The sequence below is a fragment of the Myotis daubentonii genome, chromosome 8 (assembly GCF_963259705.1).
Source record: "Myotis daubentonii chromosome 8, mMyoDau2.1, whole genome shotgun sequence".
NCBI lineage: Eukaryota > Metazoa > Chordata > Mammalia > Chiroptera > Vespertilionidae > Myotis > Myotis daubentonii.
In genome coordinates, this window is record NC_081847.1 from 4,497,370 (window position 1) to 4,516,392 (window position 19,023).

Below are 19,023 nucleotides of genomic sequence, written 5' to 3' on the forward strand. Positions count from 1 at the left end.
GAACAGGGTCCAGAGAGCAGCAATGATATTTTTATTGTTTTTAATTATTTAAGTGGTTAATTTGAGAATGTAATAAAACATTTTTTCCTTACGAATCAATAAACATATTTTCATTCCCACTTAAACAGTAATGAGTCTATTTTGGTGCATATATTAAAAGTTGTTCTCTACTCATTTAACAAAAATTCAGAACGATTAAGTGATTTGCTTCTGGCCAAACAGCAGTTTAGAGAGAGAACCAGGCTTAGGATTCGGGCCTCCTGAGGCCTCATCTGATTATTTCTCTCTTGACCGAGAGGAGAACGGTGTATCCATGAAGCCAAAGGGAAGGGGAAGTGACTCCACTCTTTTGTTCCTGTGTTTTGTTCCCACCTCCCCCAGTAATGCCTGTGGGTTCAAAGGGAACTCACACGCATTGCAACAGCACAGACACGCATACGTGATGACAATAACTGTATTTTCTGTTTGAAAAACCCTCCCTGCCTCCCACAGAGTGGATTCCCTTGTTTCCCAGAATACCTTTCCTCCCTGGACTGTCCTCCAGTGCGAATGAGCTGATGAAAGAGAACATTTAATTCATGGGCCTGAGAGCACAGGAGCAGAAACTGTGATTGCTGGGGCCACTGGACTTCTCCCAGAAACTTCCAGAAAAACGACACGAGGGAGCCAGCGTGTGACTTTCTCTATCGGGCCCTGAAGGACTAGCCCAGATGCATAGGCAAGCGAAGGTGGTTAAAATGCGTTTATCTTTCTCTTGCCTGAGCGGCGAGGCATCGGCGGAAACAGCACGTCCCTCCCAGGCCTATAGGACTCTCTCCCACGGGCCAGAGCCTGTCTGTCTGCCGAGAGCTCAGGGAGAACCAGTCGGTGGGGGGGTCGAGGAGCCCAGCAGACACGGGCGGGGTTGGGGTTGCTGCCCAGAGATCCGCCTGGGCAGCCCAGGCATTGCGTGATGCTCAGTGTAGCCATGGCCAGCAATTAATTTATGAGTAGCCATCCATCTGTTTGAACCTGGCTCTTTCCGCTCCTGGTCTGAAGTCAGTTGGCTCTAGGAAGAAAGACCCAGAATGACTCCGATTTCTCTCTGTTACGAGTCCACACACACTGATGGGCTGGATTCATCCACTCATATCTTTAATGGGAACAGGCCCTCTCAATGGCCACAGACTCCCCCAGCAGATGGCCAGGAGAAGCCTGAACTCGGGGCGCAGCGGCGAGCAGGAGGATGGCAGCACGGGGTCCGGAAGGGAGCTGACACAATCCGGTAGCCTTTCAGAAAGGGCAGAGGTGGGCGAGGCCGGACACGTGAAGCCCAGAGCCATGCGGACACCGCGGGAAGGAAGTGAACTTTGCCAGCCAACCGCTGAGCTTAGAGGTGGGCCCTGAGCCTGGGTGAGCACCTGGCCCCAGCCTACAGCAATGTCAGCCAGGTGAGCCCCAGAGAGCAGAGGGCGCTGAGCTGGCTTGAACTTCTGAGCCAGAGATGCGGTGGTAAACAGGTATTGCTGTAAGCCCTGGTTGGTGTCAATTCCTCAAGCCCATAGAGGCTAACTGGCCAGGTGCTCACTCCCTGAGGGAGGGTGCGGTGGGCGGGAAGCTGTCCCACCTCCTCGCTGGGCTGAAACCGCCCGCCCTGGGCAGGCCTGTCTCAGCTCCTGGGTTGCCTTGCTTGGAGCCTGTCGGCCACCCACCGGGAAAGGCGCGGTGAGAAGTAGGTGTGGGAAGAACCCAGTGTTTGAAGATTTTTAGGAACTTGCCTTCTTGGACTGCCATTGATCAGCACCAGCTCGGTCCCCCTGCCTTTGCCCGTCTGCGGAGGCCAGGCCCTTAGAAACCCACAGTCCCCACAGGGGCAGCCTGTTTCCCAGAAACTCAGTTCCCCGTGTGGGATCCCGCAGACTCGCCTGTGCACTCTTGCTGCTGCCCTATCCAGTGTCAGGACACGGACGACGCTGTGGCTGCTCTGCCCCCTGTTCCTTTCTGGTCGCATCTGCTTTCTCTCTGCTTCCTGCCCCCTTTCCTGCTTTCCAAATTCTGTTTCAACGCGAGCAAGCCACAGGAGAACAGCCAGGAGTGGCATTTCATTGGTTTAACCCCCGAGTCCTACTCATGTCACCACAGCCACTGGGGAGGCAGCGCTCAGGGCTCCTGTGTGCCCGCTGGGGTCCAGGCCCTGCCCAGGAGCCGGGCAGCTCTGCCCCGCAGTGCAGTGATTCCCAGACCCGCTCCCCCTCAGGCTTAGGTGACCCCTGGGGCGGGGACCCCGTCCTGTGCTGCACATTTATGTGGAGATCATGTGGCCAGGTACATGGAGACCACGTGACCCAGACACATCCAGGACGGAGCAGGGAGCGTTGGCGGCCGGCACTCAGCTGGGGGCTGAATAGAAACCTGGGCTTAGGGATCACTCACGCCCTCCGCGTTCATTTCTGGGTGAAACTACGACTCCCCTACGAGGCTGCTGTTCGAACGTCTTCACGTGGAAAGGCTAAGACCCGCTCTGATCTCAGGAAATAGACTGTTTTTTAAACCAGTGCCTCCCCTTCCGCTCCAACAGCTTGGACTTGGAGCTCCCAGGTGTTGGGGGCAGGGATTCCATTTGCCTTTAGGGCTCCGTTCAGGGCAAATAGGAGTGACTAGTGCAGCCCCCCAGGAGTCAGTGTCCCTGCACCCCACCCGGGAGGCAGGACCTGAGGGGCCGTGCAAGAGCCCTGTCCCCTGGTGGGCTCGGCCAGGGCTCCAGGGGCTCGGCCAGGGCTGAGGCAGTTGCAAAGCCTCTGTGGTGACGAGTGGAAGGTGTGCCTGGAATGTTAGGCTCACAGGGACCCAGTCAACCTGCAGGACAGTGTGCACACCGTCCCGGCCGCGCACCCCGGCCGCGCAGACTGGATGCTCCAGGGCAGCTTCTAGTCCTAACCTCCACACCGCCGAGTGCTGCGTGTGCAGAGTGAAATGGCTACAGCCGGGCAACACCCCGGGGTCGGGGTGACAGGAGCCTAGTGCACTGAATCTCCGTCCGCCGCTCTTAGCCAGGGCACGCAACAGGTGCCAGGGGTCCTCTGGGTTAAGGACAGTGCCTACCTCCCAGCTTTAGTGTGAATTAGCCAGAATATCACATGGGCTGGAGGCTTGGAGATGTGAGGGTTCCCCAGAGTCAAATGCAACTTGGGCTCGAACACCCTCCCCAGCCGCACTCCCCTCGCTGTCCAGGGCTCCTGGGAAGTGGCTGATCCTAGGACAGAAGCCGGAAATGTCCAGGATAAGCCTGGAGCACGTGGGAAGGCCAGAGACTGAGAAAGTATCAACCCCCCAAAAGGAGTAAAACAACCCCCCTTGGATGTCTGTCACATCGGACACACGGACGCGGGTGCCAACACTGCCCAGTGGCCAGAGCTGGAACAATGTGAACTAAATAACTACAGCTGTGGGATAGTGCGAGATGATAGCCCCAAATATAAAGTAATGAGTCCCCGCGGACACCACACATGTCCAGCACATAAGGCAGTGAAAGAGGGTCTGCAGCTCCCGTGCAGAGGGCTCCCGCACCCCTTCCTGGGGCTGCCCTCTCTCCCGCACCCCTTCCTGGGGCCGCCCTCTCTCCCACAGCCCTTCCTGGGGCTGCCCTCCCCCACACCCCTTCCTGGGGCTGCCCTCCCTCCCACAGCCCTTCCTGGGGCTGCCCTCCCCCACACACCTTCCTGGGGCCGCCCTCCCTCCCACAGCCCTTCCTGAGGCTGCCCTCTTTCCCGCACCCCTTTCTGGGGCCGCCCTCTCTCCCACAGCCCTTCCTGGGGCTGCCCTCCCCCATACCCCTTCCTGGGGCTGCCCTCCCCCACACACCTTCCTGGGGCCGCCCTCCCTCCCACAGCCCTTCCTGAGGCTGCCCTCTTTCCCGCACCCCTTTCTGGGGCCGCCCTCTCTCCCACAGCCCTTCCTGGGGCTGCCCTCTCTCCCACAGCCCTTCCTGAGGCTGCCCTCTCTCCCGCACCCCTTTCTGGGGCCCCCCTCCCTCCCACAGCCCTTCCTGAGGCCGCCCTCTCTCCCACAGCCCTTCTTAGGGCTGCCCTCTCTCCCGCTCCCCTTCCTGAGGCCTCCCTGTCTCCCACATTCCTTCCTGGGGCCACCTGCTCTCCCACACCCCTTCCTGGGGCCGCCCTCTCTCCCACAGCCCTTCCTGGGGCCACCTGCTCTCCAGTATCCCTTCCTGGTGCTGCCCTCCCAGGCTCCTGACTCTGAGGGCCAGAGCCCTGCAGTGGGAGGGGAAGCGTGTCCCTACAGCAGAGATGGTCAAGTGCTGCCTTAGGACAGCGGTGAGTCAGGCTGGTGCCATGCGACCTTGACAGAACATCGTGAGAAGGACGCCCGACCACTCAGTAGCTTCCTCTCAAAACCAACAACCTCGTCTGATCATGACAAAAACAGACAAACCCCATCTGAGGAACATCCCACCAAAGACCTAAGCGGCCCCTCAAAGCGCCAAGGCCGCCCACCCCAGGGGCTGCCAGGGCAAGGGGAGCCAGGCGAGGAGGCGGGGCTTGGGGAAGCAAGGAGAGGCAGGAGGAGAGGTGGTGAGCGCTGGGAGCTGTGCGGGAAGTGTGGGCTGGAGCCAAGGCCATGCTGCTCATCGACTAGGGTGCTGTGCACATGTCAGATGTGAACAGCAGGCGAGACTGGGGTGTGGCAAATGGCAGTGCTTTGTACCATCTTCACGATAGTTCTACAAACCTAAATATTCTAAAATTAAAAGTCTATTAAAAACAAATGTGACAGGTTTTAGCCAATGTCATAGAGCTGTGGTCGGCAAACTGCGGCTCGCGAGCCACATGCGGCTCTTTGGCCCCTTGAGTGTGGCTCTTCCTAAGCCTTAGGAGTACCCTAATTAAGTTAATAACAATGTACCTACCTATATAGTTTAAGTTTAAAAAATTTGGCTCTCAAAAGAAATTTCAATCGTTGTACTGTTGATATTTGGCTCTGTTGACTAATGAGTTTGCCGACCACTGAGGATCCCACTAGAAATACATGCAAATTAAATGGCTGCCTTTTATTTTGAGGTCACGCCCCTGCTGGGGGAAGGAGAGCTGGGAGGGGCTTACCCAGGGCCAGGCAGCCTTCTTACTATGTGACTCCTACAGGACAGGTGAGAAACCAAGGCTTGCCAGGGCCCGCGCGAAGCTCACGCCACCCGCACCGTGAGAAACGGGCAGCTCTGCTTGCAGCGCTGGCCACACGGGCATGGGGCTGAAGGAAGCATCTCTCTGCTGAGGGCGCTGAAGGAGCAATGATTTAAAGAGGAACTAAAAACGCTCCCTCCTCTTTGAGGTCTCGCCTTCACCGGGAAGCACATCTCTGCCCCTGCAGCCGCAGCAGGTGAGATTGGAAAACCACACGTGTTGCATGTTGAGTGTTACGTGTTGCGTGTTGAGTGGCCACAAGGCCAGCACACAGCCCGGGAAGCCTGTGATGCTCGGTGACCGTTCCGTGCCGCTGGGGCTGCTGGGGCGGGCAAGGCGGCTGCCGCTCCTGGAGCTACCAGCAGCCAGGCCAGCAGCCGGTCTCTGCTTCTTCCGCCCAGAGAGGCCCCGTGGCGCCTGCAGCTTCGCCCCGAGAAGCGTTCCAGTGGACTTGGTGCCGCTGACCTCCTGGCTGACCTTCTGCGAAGCGAACTGCAGTGCCGAGCGCTGAGGGATGGAACGTGCAGGGAGCGCGGCTCCCCCGGGTCAGCTCGGGAATGTTAGCCTGGTCTCTGAGAGGACGTCCTACTGCACGCTCTAGTCTACAGCATCGGGACTGTAAATCAGGTGCCACTGAACTCAGTGTAATTGTGTCACTCTGTCTGATGCTATCTTTGTCCACTTTCTAAATCTGCTGAGGAACTTCGTGAAAAGTACATAGAAAATGAAGTTTCTATGGCAATGCTTTTTTTCCCCAGGAAAACTGCAAAAGACATAGAAACCATCCTGACCAACCTCTTTCCTCGTGTGTTTGGCTCTGCTCTGGTTTCCACTCAGCTCGGCCACAGGGGAGATGTGGTGTGGGCAGGGCCACCGACTCAGAGAAGGGGCAGGAGGCACTCAGTAAAGAAAACACACATGTCTGATCTGATCTACGAAAATGACGTCTCATCCCAGAGTCACGCGGAGCTCCAGACTTTAATGGTTAAATCAGCGCTTCCTTGGCCCTCCCACGACACCTGTGTCCTAACGCCGGGGAAGCACCGAGGCTGAGTGTGCCGGTTTGTCCAGTGACGGCAACTCACCCCAAGGCTCCGGCTCCACCCTCACTGTCCATCTTGCAGTCCTTGACACCCGTTTCCAAGGGGGGCTGTGGCCAAATGCGCGTGAACCCCTTTCCCCGGAGTGGCATAAATGCAAAGGGAGCCGTTTTCTGATGTTTTGTGTGTGGCAATGATCCAGGAGTGTCTTACGGTGAATTAACTCTATAATCCAGGGGTGGGCAAACTTTTTGACTCGAGGGCCACAATGGGTTCTTAAACTGGACCGGAGGGCCGGAACAAAAGCATGGATGGAGTGTTTGTGTGAACTAATATAAATTCAAAGTAAACATCATTACATAAAAGGGTACAGTCTTCTTTTTAGTTTTATTCATTTCAAACGGGCCGGATCTGGACCGCGGGCCGTAGTTTGCCCACGGCTGAATAATCACTCTAGCTCCCCGCAGTAAATGGGCTAGCAGGACTGGCAGCCGGAAGCCCGTCCCCAGACTGGGAGGGCCGGCCAGGCTTCCGCCACGCTGCAGTCGCCTCAGCAAGAGGGCCCTTCATCGACTCATCTAATTGGGAATGCTGAGAAACAGGGCCTACTTCAGGCACGGCTGGCTCCAGGAGCTCCCACACCAGCAGGCATTGGTCTCTCCCTCTCTGGGTCTTGCTTGCTTCTCTGTTAGCTCCATTCTCTGGCGGGTGTTTCTGAATGGACGCACCGCTGGGCCCTGGCTGCTCTGGGCTCCCACCCACGGCACACCCACAGCCAGGCAGGCAGAGCCCTGGCTCCTTCCGGGGCCTGCACCGCCCCCAGCAGGACTTGGCCTGTCCACACAGGGTTGAGCCCGTTCACCGCGTGTCCACCCGGGGCCAGTCCTTGTGTCCCAGGGGCAAGAGTGCTCTGACTGAACGGTGTGGGGCCTGGTGACCACGTGGTGGGAGAAGCAGGGGGATGCCTGGAGCCAGACAGACACCCAGCCCCGCAGTCAGGGCCGGCGCGCAGCCCCACGCGCCCACTCTGCGAGGCTAACCTGCGCCTTCCTCGTTCCCGTGGGCCCTTGCAAACCCCGGATTTCGCATGTGTCCTGCTTCACAGCCCTAAGTAATGTGTCTCGTTGTCCCAACCAGATCTCCAGGGGCTTGAGTCCCTCACCAACAGGGTCTCTGACCTAGCCGAGCACCGCACCCTGTGAGATCACTGCACATTCTCACTGAGAGTCGGGGCGAAGGCAGGAGGGATAAAAGAGGGGTACAAAAGGCATAGGCTGCGTGCTCTAGAAAACTCTAGTCTGAGATTCTAACATTTGAAGAGGTCCCTCAAGGCAGGAAGAACGACTGTCCTAGAAAGCTGGAGACAACACAGCAAAAGTGACACTGGAAATCCCATCACACCCCGTGTCAGACGCGCACCAGCACAGCGGCAACGGAGCCAAATGCTTCATCAGCGATCCCAGAGGCCCACGGGCAACAGCCCACGGGCTCCCTGCCACGGATGGTCCCAGACACTGGAGACGAGGGCTTTCAAGTCACCGACGTGGCCTCATTATTGGAGGGAGCAGCTCTGACTTACCAGATGGTGGGGAGCCACTGCTTTAGATGGAGTTGTCTGAGTTTCACTCCAGCTCTGTTTAAACCCCCTGGCAAAATATGACTTCTTATATGTCTTTATTCATAGTTCAGCAATGAATCTGTGCTTTAATGAACTTTTTATTCTTGGGTCAGTGTTAAGTTTGCAGAAAAATGATGAAGGTAGCATAGAGAGTTCCCACACACTCCAAGCAGTGTCTCCCATGATTAACATCCTGTATTAAAAAGGGTACAATTGTCACAATTAATAATCAATACTGAGAGATCGTTATTATCTGGAGTCCGTACTTTTTCAGCCTAGCTTAGTTCTTACTTATGCTCTGTTTTCTGTCCCAGGATACCACCCAGCACACACATCACCTTGGGCAGCTCAGGCCACCATCGCAAAACCCTGCAGACAGGCAGTTTGAGCAACAGACATTTATTTCTCATGGTTCAGGAGGTGGAGGTCCCAGACCAAGGCCGGCAGGTTGATTTCTGGTGAAGGGCTCCTCTGGCTGTCGTTTCTTAAAGGGGCACTAATTCTATGGGTCAGGGCCCCACCCTCCTTACCTCATCTAACTTTAATTACTTCCCTAAAGACCTCATCTCAAAAGCAGTCACACTGGGGGTTGAGCTTCAACGCAGCAACCTGGGCGGGACATGATTGAATCAGAGGCGGTATCTTAGGCCGCTCTTGGCCATGCAATACCTCAGCCGCTCCTTGCTGTCGGTGAGCCTGAGGGGTGAGGAGGACTGGCCAGCCACTTTGTAGAATGCCCCTCAGTCGGGATTTGTGTGGTTGGTTTTCTCATGCCTGGATTGGGGCCCTGGGTTTGGGGAAGAAAGGCCACAGAGGCCCCGGTGCTGCTCCCGTCACATCTTATCCAGGGTCCGACTATCAGCAAGGCTGACAGCATTGTTGGCCTTGACCCTGACCTGGCTGAGGTCACGTCTGGGAGGCCTCTGGGCTGTGAGGTCATTGCTTTCTGGCGTCCAGTTCTGTGGCCTTTGGAACTAAATGCACCTCCACTGGAGACAGGAAGCGAGCTCCACTCCCGGACGGGTATCTACAGAAACTGCTTGCGACTCCTCTGCAGGAGAGAAGGCCTGTTCCCTGCCTTCCGTCCCCCGTTCGGTCTCTGTACTGCAGAATGATGCGAGGCTCCAACAGCAGCACGACTGGGAGTTGTTGCTCACAGCGACTGGAGTGACTGCTTTTGGGCCGTCTGTCCCGGCAGAGCAAGGAAATGCGGTGTGCATACCCACCTGTGTGCACACATCTGTGTACTTCTATGCGTGACCATCTCTATTTAGGAACATGCGTTCATACAGATGTTTCCACGGCAGGCCCTTCACCACATGCTTGTCTGGCTCCCTGCCCTTGCTCCTCTGTCAGTGTTCATGCCCACCGTGAGACCTGTCCCCACCCTCCCCGGCATTTTCTGCTCAGTCACTGGGCTCCCGTGGGCATTGTGGCGGCATCGGGCTTGTGCATGTTGATGGGACACAGCTCAGGCCATGACCGGCAGTGTCCTCAGCAGCCAGTAGGCAACAGGGCCGCTGGAAGGCAGTTAGATACGGGTCCCGGCAGGATGGGCTGCATAACGTATGGGGTTCCCTGCAAAGCGGAAATGCAGTCTGGCCGGGTGCCGAGGAGAAGCAGGGGGCTGAGCACGATGAGGAAAAACCCAGTGGAAAGAAAAAATGTTGAGGACAAATTGCAGATGTGCCATTTACACAGCACCAGGCGACCTCTGCTGAACACCGTCACAAACACAGCCACTGAGGACCTCCGCGCGTGCGTTCCCCGCGTAAGCTGGGCCTTGGGGACACAGGCGTGTTCGCCACCTTGTTCATACTCTCTTGCTAAAGCCTAAGTACTGGATAATGTAATCGCAAATGTTGGCTGTGCGCGCTACGGCGCACCCTCTCACGCCTCGCCTCACTGTGCAGCATCCGGGCCCCCAGAGCCGCCACACACAGCGGGCCCCCACGTGGCCTCGGCTGCCATTCACTGCGCTGTCCTCCTTGGCCATGGCAGGTCCACTCTTTGAAGCGTGTGTCTCTCGTCTCTCCCATGGCAGCACGCTCCCTCTCAGGTATCTCAGATAACAGCCCTTCTCGAGCAGGGCTGGGGCAGCTGAGGCCCAAGTGCTGTGGGAGGCAAGCTTCAGGCCTCGGAGGGTCATTTTCTCCGTCAGGCACTGGGCTAATGGACAGATGAGATGGTGGTTCCCTGGGCAGAACTGGGTGCTGAGGAAAAAGCCAAGCCCCAGGTTCTGAGCAGCCGGCCACGCGGCGTGGAGAGCCGTGGGCTCCAGCGGGTGCTCTGTGGCGGCGGCCTCGGCTCCTGGGTGTTGGCCCAGCAGCGGCCAGAGCTGGTAACGTGGGCAACTAGAGGGTCATGTGGGTTCTGTAGGGTGTCCCCCAAAATGCATACACACACTTTGCATAATTATAAAGGCAGTGTTTATTGAAATGCACTGCGTGGTCTTTGAGCAGCTATCAGCTGTTACAACGCGCCTGCATTTTGGGAGCCCCTGGTATGGTGGTAATGAATCCCAGCCACACAAGTGTGTGCTGGCGCCTGCCCTAACTGATGACCTTGCTTCGGCGGGTCACCCTCAGTTCTAACCTTGCCGTCCGCCTCTAGAGATTCGAGACATTGCAGAAGCCCTTGCCGCACCCTCGCCTCTCCGCACCCTCAGGCTCCTTCCACAGGGCCTGCTGGCTCAGAGCTGGTGGTGCCAGCTGCCCTCCTGTCCAGAGCTCCCTGGAGCCCGGGAACATCCAGTGTCCCTGGGACACCCTAGGCCGTGTCACCCCCCACGTCCAAAGCTGAACTTGTCAGCTCCCGAGCACTCCTCCTGCTCTAACCGCAGCCAACCTCACCTCCTTGGCACAGGCTTCCTCTGCTAGGAGCAGCCCGGTCCTCCGTCTGGTGTCTTGTTTGTCCCCAGGTCGCTGCTTAGACACCACCGCCTCCAGGAAGAGGCTTCTCTCCCGAGTGCCCACCCTGAGCGAGGCGCTGAGGCGCTGAGTCCAAGAACCGCTGCCTAATGGGTGGGGAGCCCTGAGAGCACGAGCCCGGCCGCGTCCTTCTCATGGTCGGTGGGACCCACAGCAATGGCGCTCTGCTCCAGAAGAATCCACCCAGTGATGCCGTGTCTGGTCCAGCAGCGGGGGCTAAGCTGTGCTTGCTGTCTGGCTTCAACCTGCTCCAGGCGTCGCGCTCCCGTACCTGGTGACTGTCCCTCGGAAGGCCTGTGTCGGTGGCCTTTGGGGGAGACGCTGTGTGCTGTACCCCATTCCCCACGGCATCCAGGCTCCATCTGCCTTGTGTGGACACCAGCCCAGCACAGAGGGGGCGTGGCAGCACAGGACAGGGCTTTCCGGAAGGTAACGTCATAGACAACTTTTGTTTGGCAGCTTAGGGGGACGGGGGAAGCCCACCCACCTGTGCAGAGCAGCTGGGGGAGAGGGCAGCCCACCCACCTGTGCAGAGCAGCTGGGGGAGAGGGCAGCCCACCCACCTGTGCAGAGCAGCTGGGGGAGAGGGCAGCCCACCCACCTGTGCAGAGCAGCTGGGGGAGAGGGTGGAGGTGGCCCACCAACTTGTGCAGAGCAGCTGGTGGGGGGAGGGGCAGCCCACATCATGTGGGGTCTCACGGGTGGCACAGAACCTTGTCCCCATCAGACACAGGGACAGACCATGTCTGGTCCTCCGGGCAGGATGGCGATTTCTTTAATCTGAGTTTCTTTAATGTGACCCCTAATGCAAAGTGTTTACATTTTTCATGAAGACAGACATGAAACGTTTAACTTGAAACAATTAGGAGTGGCGTTCTGGTAAACAAACCCCGGCCGCCAGCGCGGTGCTGGGGACGTTGCGCGTGGTCAGATGTCCCAGGTCAGCGGCCAGGAGCAGCAGGGGGGCTCCAATTCGGGCTGCCACAGCTTTCAGGGCCTCAGGAAGCTCGGCTCCTTCTGAGAGGCACACGTTGGGGCTTGTGGGCGTCCTGAGTGTGCACGTCGAGTGGTGTTAGGTTGAATTTTTTATGTCTGCCCTCATGAAAAATTAATCCAGGACGTTCTTTCTGACTCTTTAGAGATGTGCTTTATCACCAGGATGGAGAAAGAGCGTGAGTTCCAAGGAAACAAGAGCTTACTTGTGACTTGTGAGGTGCTGGGTCAGGAGGAAGCCGCCCCCCATGCGCTCCCCCTTCCCTTTGGGCTCTGGCCAAAGACTTGATGAGCCGGGCAGGGCACGGCCTGGCAGCACGGGGCAGAGCCCGGCCAGCGATGGGCATGAGCGGGATAAAGACTCATCTGGAAGGTCTCATGACCCCTGAGTTTTCATTCCCTGCTGTATAGACAGTCTTCTGATTCTACCAGCATCTTGGGCGTCACAGAAAAGAAGGCTGCTCTTTACTGATAAGCGGGACCATCTGCTGCCTCCTCAGTCTGTCTGCGCGATGACGCCAAGTCCTGATAACAGCAATGGGCATTACCCTTTACATGGGCCAAGACAGTCACCCATGTGGTAGACAGACTATGGCCCCTTAAAGATGCCCCTGTTAATCCCCAGCTTGTATGGAAAACAGATTCTGCGGGTGTGATTAAGTTAAGGGTTTTGAGATAAGCCTTAGTCTGGATTATCACAGGGGCCCAGGTGGGTCCTTAAAAGTGGGAGGCAGGGGAGCCAGAGGCAGAGACCCAGCCTGAGAGAGACATGGTGGCCATTGCTGCCTGTGAGAGAAACAGGCCCGTGGTCAGGAAATGTAGGTCTTTTCCAAAGGTGGGAACAGCAAAGAATGGGGTTTCTCCTAGAACCTGCCTGCAGGAGTCAGGGGTCCCAGAGAAATAGAACCATTAGGAGATAGATATGATAGATATAGGTATAGGTATAGATGTAGCTCTAGACATAGACATAGACACAGATATAGATGTAGACATAGATATAGACATAGATGTAGAAATAGACATATATATATACACACACACACAAATGATATATAGATAAAGATATAGATATGGATATAGATATGGATATAGATGTAGACGTAGATATAGACATAGAAGTAGAAGTAGACAGATCTATATACAGATAATATAGATATAAATATGGATATGGATATGGATATGAATATAGATGTAGATGTAGATATAGAAATACATGTAGACATAGACATAAACATAGATGTAGATGTGGACAAAGGTATACATAATGTAAGCAAGAAGCAACTTATAGGGATTGGATCATGTGATCATGGAGGCTGAGAGCTCCCACAGTTTGCCATGTACAAGCTGGAGAACCAGGTCCGACAGGGCTGAGTGCAAAGGCCCCAGGAATCAGAGAGCTGAATCCAAGAGCTCTGATGTCCATGGGCAGGAGAAGACGGGTGTCCTAGCTCAAGAACAGAGAGCAAATTCGCCCTTCATCCACCTTCTTGCTCGCTTCAGGCCCTTGAGGACTGGGTGATGCCCACCCATTGGTGAGGACCTTCTCTCAGTCTACTGGCTCATTGCTGGGTGACCCTCTTCTTGGTCAAGTTGACACGAAATTAACCCCACACTCTAGGAGTGCAGCCCTGCCAATACCTTTGTCTCTGGCTCAGTGAGAACCATGTGGACTGCTGCCCCCCAACACTTTAAGAGTGAATCTGTGTTGTTAGGAGCCACTGAGCTTGTGATAATTGGCCTCTGGGCTCCTCAGTACTCACATGATGATCTAGTTCCTTCCAGGGAACCAGGCCTTGTTGCTGACCAAAGGCAACCTTCCCTACCTGAGTTGTCATACCCAGCTTATAGACAGTCTTCAAATTCTACTCAAACTCTATTTCACATTCTACTCCACCTTTCACTGTGTTCCTTCTGTCCAGCAAGTGCTGGCCACAGATTTCCTCCAGTGTGAAGGTTAAGTTCAAATTGTACCCCTTCTCTATCCCCACAAAGAATCCCCCCCCCCCACATTGCACCTGAGTTGGCCTTTGATGAGGCTTTTATTGAAGACCTACTATGTTCCATTAAATGGAAAAAGCCATAAGCCTTTGAGGGCAGGGACCTCAGTGTTCCTAGTTCCCACCCCAAAACCTGGGTCAAAGTCTGAGCTGAGTAAATATTTACTGAATAGAGGTGTGAATTCCAGGAAACACACACACACAGGGTGGAGCAAAAGCAGGTTTGCAGATCATGTGGAAAATAGTACAATAACAAATAATAATACAAAAATAAACTGTGTTTTTCATACTCACAACTGTAAACCTACTTTTGCCCCACCCTGAACATCGTTATCTATTTGGTATAAGGACATTGAAGGACAAAATTCCCACTACATGTGCCAAGGGTAACTGAAGCTCAGAGTCAGATGAGCTGCTCAGGTTAACAGAGCGACTGAGGCAGAGACTGGGCCTGTCCATCCCAAACTGCGCTCTTTCCACTGTGAAAAGCCATCTCCATGTCCACTCTCTCATTCACCCACTCACTAGTGGTCCATGGAGAGCCTGCGTGGTACTGTGTTAGCTGCTTGTAACGCACATGTACTTCATCCCTTAACCTGTGCAATGCGTGTAACGGTGGTACCTGCTCAGAACACCGTGGGTGCTGTTGGCATAGTTTACGGGAGACATAGAAACTCGTCACGTCCCAGGGCAGGCACTCGGTAACTCCAGCACCTCACTGTGTGCTCCCTACGCCACAGGTCACCATGCATTTGCTTCTTTATTCCCCCTGACCCAGATGGGTGACCAACAGGATTCCACATTCATTTAAGAAAACACGCACCTCCACAGGGAATTGCAATCTCTACTCATTACAATTAAAATACAAACGAGATCGAGCGGAGCTGGTGCTCGGTGCTCGGCTGTACTGTGAGGTCTGAAAACCTCACCAAAAGTGGGCGGCCTTCCCAGGAAAGGCCCTGCGGGAGGGACTGGGCCCAAGGAGGGTGTGGCTTTCCCCTAAGGCAGCGGTTCTCAACCTGTGGGTCGCGGCCCCTTTGGCGGTCGAACGACCCTTTCACAGGGGTCGCCTAAGGCCATCCTGCATATCAGATATTTACATTACAATTCATAACAGTAGCAACATTACAGTTATGAAGTAGCAACGAAAATAATTTTATGCTTGGGTCACAACATGAGGAGCTGTATTTAAAGGGCCAGAAGGTTGAGAACCACTGCCCTAACGCATCCAGGTGGTGTCTGAAGATGAGGGGCTTGAACGTGAAGAATGGATGACACTGATTGGATCTGGGGGGTCTATCATAACGCATTCCTGAGAGTTGTCACTATGGTGGCACAAGTTGGTGCAGGTTCATTCCTGCCCAGAATGACTGTGGACCCCCTGGGTTCTCAGACGACAGATCACCCAAAGCACATTATTATTATTAATGTGGAGGAGAAGAGCTTGAAAGCAAGAGAAAACAGAAATGAAGGAGAGTCAGTAAAAGCTCATTAATTCTGAGTCTGGTAACTGGAAATTTGTGAACATTTAGATGTGGGTCAGAAATAAGGTTCCTTTTTCCTTGTTAAAATTGTTCAGCAAATGAATTGTGGCCAGCGGAGGTGGTACCAGGTACCCGTGGCCTTCCTCAGGAGAACAAATTGCTTTCAAAGTTAATTGTGGTCAGAAACAGACAGATGGGAAGGGAACAAATAAGAATTCTATCCTGAGTTCCTCTCCTTATTCCTGGTTTCTTGACATATTTACTCAAAAAGAATAAAATAACATACGTCTAAATGCATTTTATGACCTGGGGTTTTTTCACTAATTAGCTGATCTAATTTAGTGAAGTTTTATGGCATGAATACTTTTCTTCAAAGAATGCTACGGCTCTATTTGGGCTTGTAGTAGCATGTGATTCTGGAAGAAGCCTTAATGATTGTAGTGACCACCATGGATGTGAAGGTGACCTTCTCTTCTCTGAAAGTTTTGGGGAGAAAGAAAAGGAGAAGCAGGGAAGATGTGAAGATTGCCAGTCAAGTAGTGGGACCCAGGCAGAGCAGTGAGGACCTGCGCCCCATCACTCACTCACAGTGTGAGCGGACAAGTCTTCTAACCCAAGTCACCATTCAGTTCTGGGGAAGAGGGTGCTGAGATGGAGTTTGGCATGAAGTGGGATGATTATTAGGGCATGCCCTTGGGACCCATCCCTGTGCAGGAGGAGGAGCAAGAGGAGGAGCAGGAGGTGGGACAAGAGGAGGAGGAGGAGGAGGAGGAGGAGGAGGAGGAGGAGGAGGAAGTGGAGGAGGAGGAAGAGGAACAGGATCAGGAGAAGGAGGAGGAGGAGGAACAGGAGCAAGAGGAGGAAGAGGAGGAGGAGGAACAGGAGCAGGAGGAGGAGATGGAGGAGGAGAAGCAGGAGCGAGAGGAGGAGGAGGAGGAGCAGGAGCAGGAGGAGGAGATGGAGGAGGAGAAGCAGGAAGAGAAGGACAAGGAGGAGGAACAGGAGCAGGAGGAGGAGATGGAGGAGGAGAAGCAGGAAGAGAAGGACAAGGAGGAACAGGAGCAGGAGGAGGAGATGGAGGAGGAGAAGCAGGAGCGAGAGGAGGAGGAGGAGGAGCAGGAAGAGAAGGACAAGGAGGAGGAACAGGAGCAGGAGGAGGAGGAAGAGAAGGAGGTGGAGGAACCTGGCTGTGCTGGCACCTTGGGTCAGACCTCAGTCTCTATCCTGAAGAGATAAATGTCCTTTAAAAGGCACCAATTTTATGGTGTTTTGATGGAGAGGCCTGAGCTGACTCAGACACTGGCACACAGTGAATGTCAATGAATTGAATGAGATGATAATATTCTTTGTTATTGTCAATAGTTGTAACAGCCATCTCATTATTGCTGCTGCTGTTGTTACTATCAGAGAATGCTCTACCCCTGGCTGAGCACATGTGATCACAGGGACCGTTATGGCTGCCGGCCCACGTGCCCTGCACCCGGGCTGCCAACCCACGCGCCCTGCGCCAGGTCTGCAGATGTCTAGAGATGCAAATGCTTCCGACTTCAGCAGCAGAGGAAAGCGCTGCCTTGGATGCCTTTTATCCTCACAGGACAGCATCAGAAGCACATACATAATTTAAAAATATGTTTTCAATTATTCTTGAGTTTCCCAAACAAGAGACTGTATGTGTGTATGTGTGTATGTGTGTGTGGATGCTACTGCAACCAGGTGATGATTACAATCTTCCTTGTGTTGACATTTCCTTCAGCTCGGTAACTAAGTTAAATTTTCTCAGTAGTCAGTGAGACTTCTTGGGGAAAATGTTTTAAAAAAAGATTTAAGCAGTTTTCCATCAAAGAAATAACAAATGGAGGGAAAAAAGAAATAGCTTTCAATTTTACTGCTTCTTTGGGATCAAAGTCATGGCCCATGGCCCGTTGGGTTGAACACTGTTCCTGGCTGGAGAGGCCGGGCTGTGAGCGTGCGCTCCCGGGAAAGGCATGGGCACTGTGATCTCACTCACGTGTGCTAATATCTGGTGCACACTGACTTCACTCCAAAAGCATCGGGCATTGTTATCTAAAACATCAGATACACATTTGGAGCTGATCTCATTATTACAAAAGTAATCCGGAGCCTTTAGGATGTTTTGAAGCGCCTCCCAGAAATAACAAAGCTGACAGCGTGATGAATCCTATTTCAGCAGCACCTGAGTGGAAGTCAGGGCGGATCAGCTTGATGGTCCTGGATGAATAGTTCCGCGTTCCCATTCCTCCCATCACACAGTGGCCAGAAGCATGTCAGCTCCCGGCTTCCTGGCTGCAATCACTGCTTTTTCATTAAAATGCGGACCCATTTTTTATTTTCTACGAGTCAAATTCCAACCCTTGCACCCGATTTAGAAAGCTATGCCTAAAATGTCTGCAAAACTAGGAAAGTTTCATTCCTTTTCAATTTGTACAGCTAAAAAGCCACCTTAATAATCACCCAGGGGTCCTCCCTAGCCCCACCCGATGATGTCCCAGGAGGCGGCTTGGTGTGCTGGGACTTCGGGCTGTTTGGGGGCCTGGGTGAAGGAAGGGGTCCGGAATGCCCCATGGGAGCTCCATCTCCATGGCACCTGAGAGCCATGCACATCTGCTTAAAATCCAGGTGGCACAAACATCAATGGCTTGTCCAGATGGCGGACATCCTTTCTCATTTTCCTTTCCATCCGGGTGTTTGGCCATAAAAAAGTAGCTGTCTATAAAAGTAGCTGGCCATAAAAAAGTAGCCAATAATGGTTTGGCTCCATTCTTGAAGTTTCTGGTGCATTTACTGCATTGCCCCTGAGGCTGCTCTGAAGCTGAACTTCAGATCTGTGCGTCCTACAAACTGCGGGACCAGGGGACCAGGAGACCAGGGGACCAGGGGACCAGGGGACCAGGGAAGAGTCCTGTAAGATGTCAGTGCTTCAGGCCCCTTGGGTGGAGGGCAGTTATCAGCAGAATGGACCTACTGGGTTAGTATCAAGGTTCAGTGAACGAACGCCCAGCCCCCGGCAAGTCCTCAGCACGGGACGACTGCTTACTCTCACTATTACAAGCAGCAGGGCGTGGGCCTCCGTTTGCTGCTTTGAACGATTCCTTTGAGGAATCTACTCTTCTCTTCAGGTTGATTGATGGTCAAGGGACATGGGAAACTTTTCTTGCCTTTCTGTAAACGAATTATATTTAATTACATTTTCAGCATTTCCCCAAGAATCACACCTTACTACCCTTTCATCGGCAGAATTTGACCCACAACTCCACATCTGTGTGAAAGGAGACTATCCGAGCAATACATGCCAGTCATCTATGCCCACAGACTCTCCAGTTACACGGAGCCTTAGGGTGGAGCCTCTGGTTGGAGAAGAAGGTGCAGTGAGGACTGCGAGCTTGAATTTAATAAATAAAATAAGTACAACTTTAAAAAGTGTACCGGTGATGTATTGTGGAATTGTGCACCTGAAACCATTTAATTTTGTTAACCAGTGTCACCTCAATAAATTTAATAAAAAGGAAACATAAAATTGAGATTTGAACTTCAGTTAAGGGCTGGGTTTTGCTTTCAGAACTCTATGGATTTCTAATAACACCTTCTAAGGAACCTTCTAATGGGTTCTATATGTTCTTTAATTTCCCAGCAGCGCAATGCTGAGCAGAACTGAGGCACGCACAAGCTTGCCTACCACCTGCCGCTTCTGGCGCTGTCCCAGGTGCTGAAGGGACCCGGGAACGGTGCGGTAGGATGTTATGACAGACACCAGCAGGTGCAGGAGCCT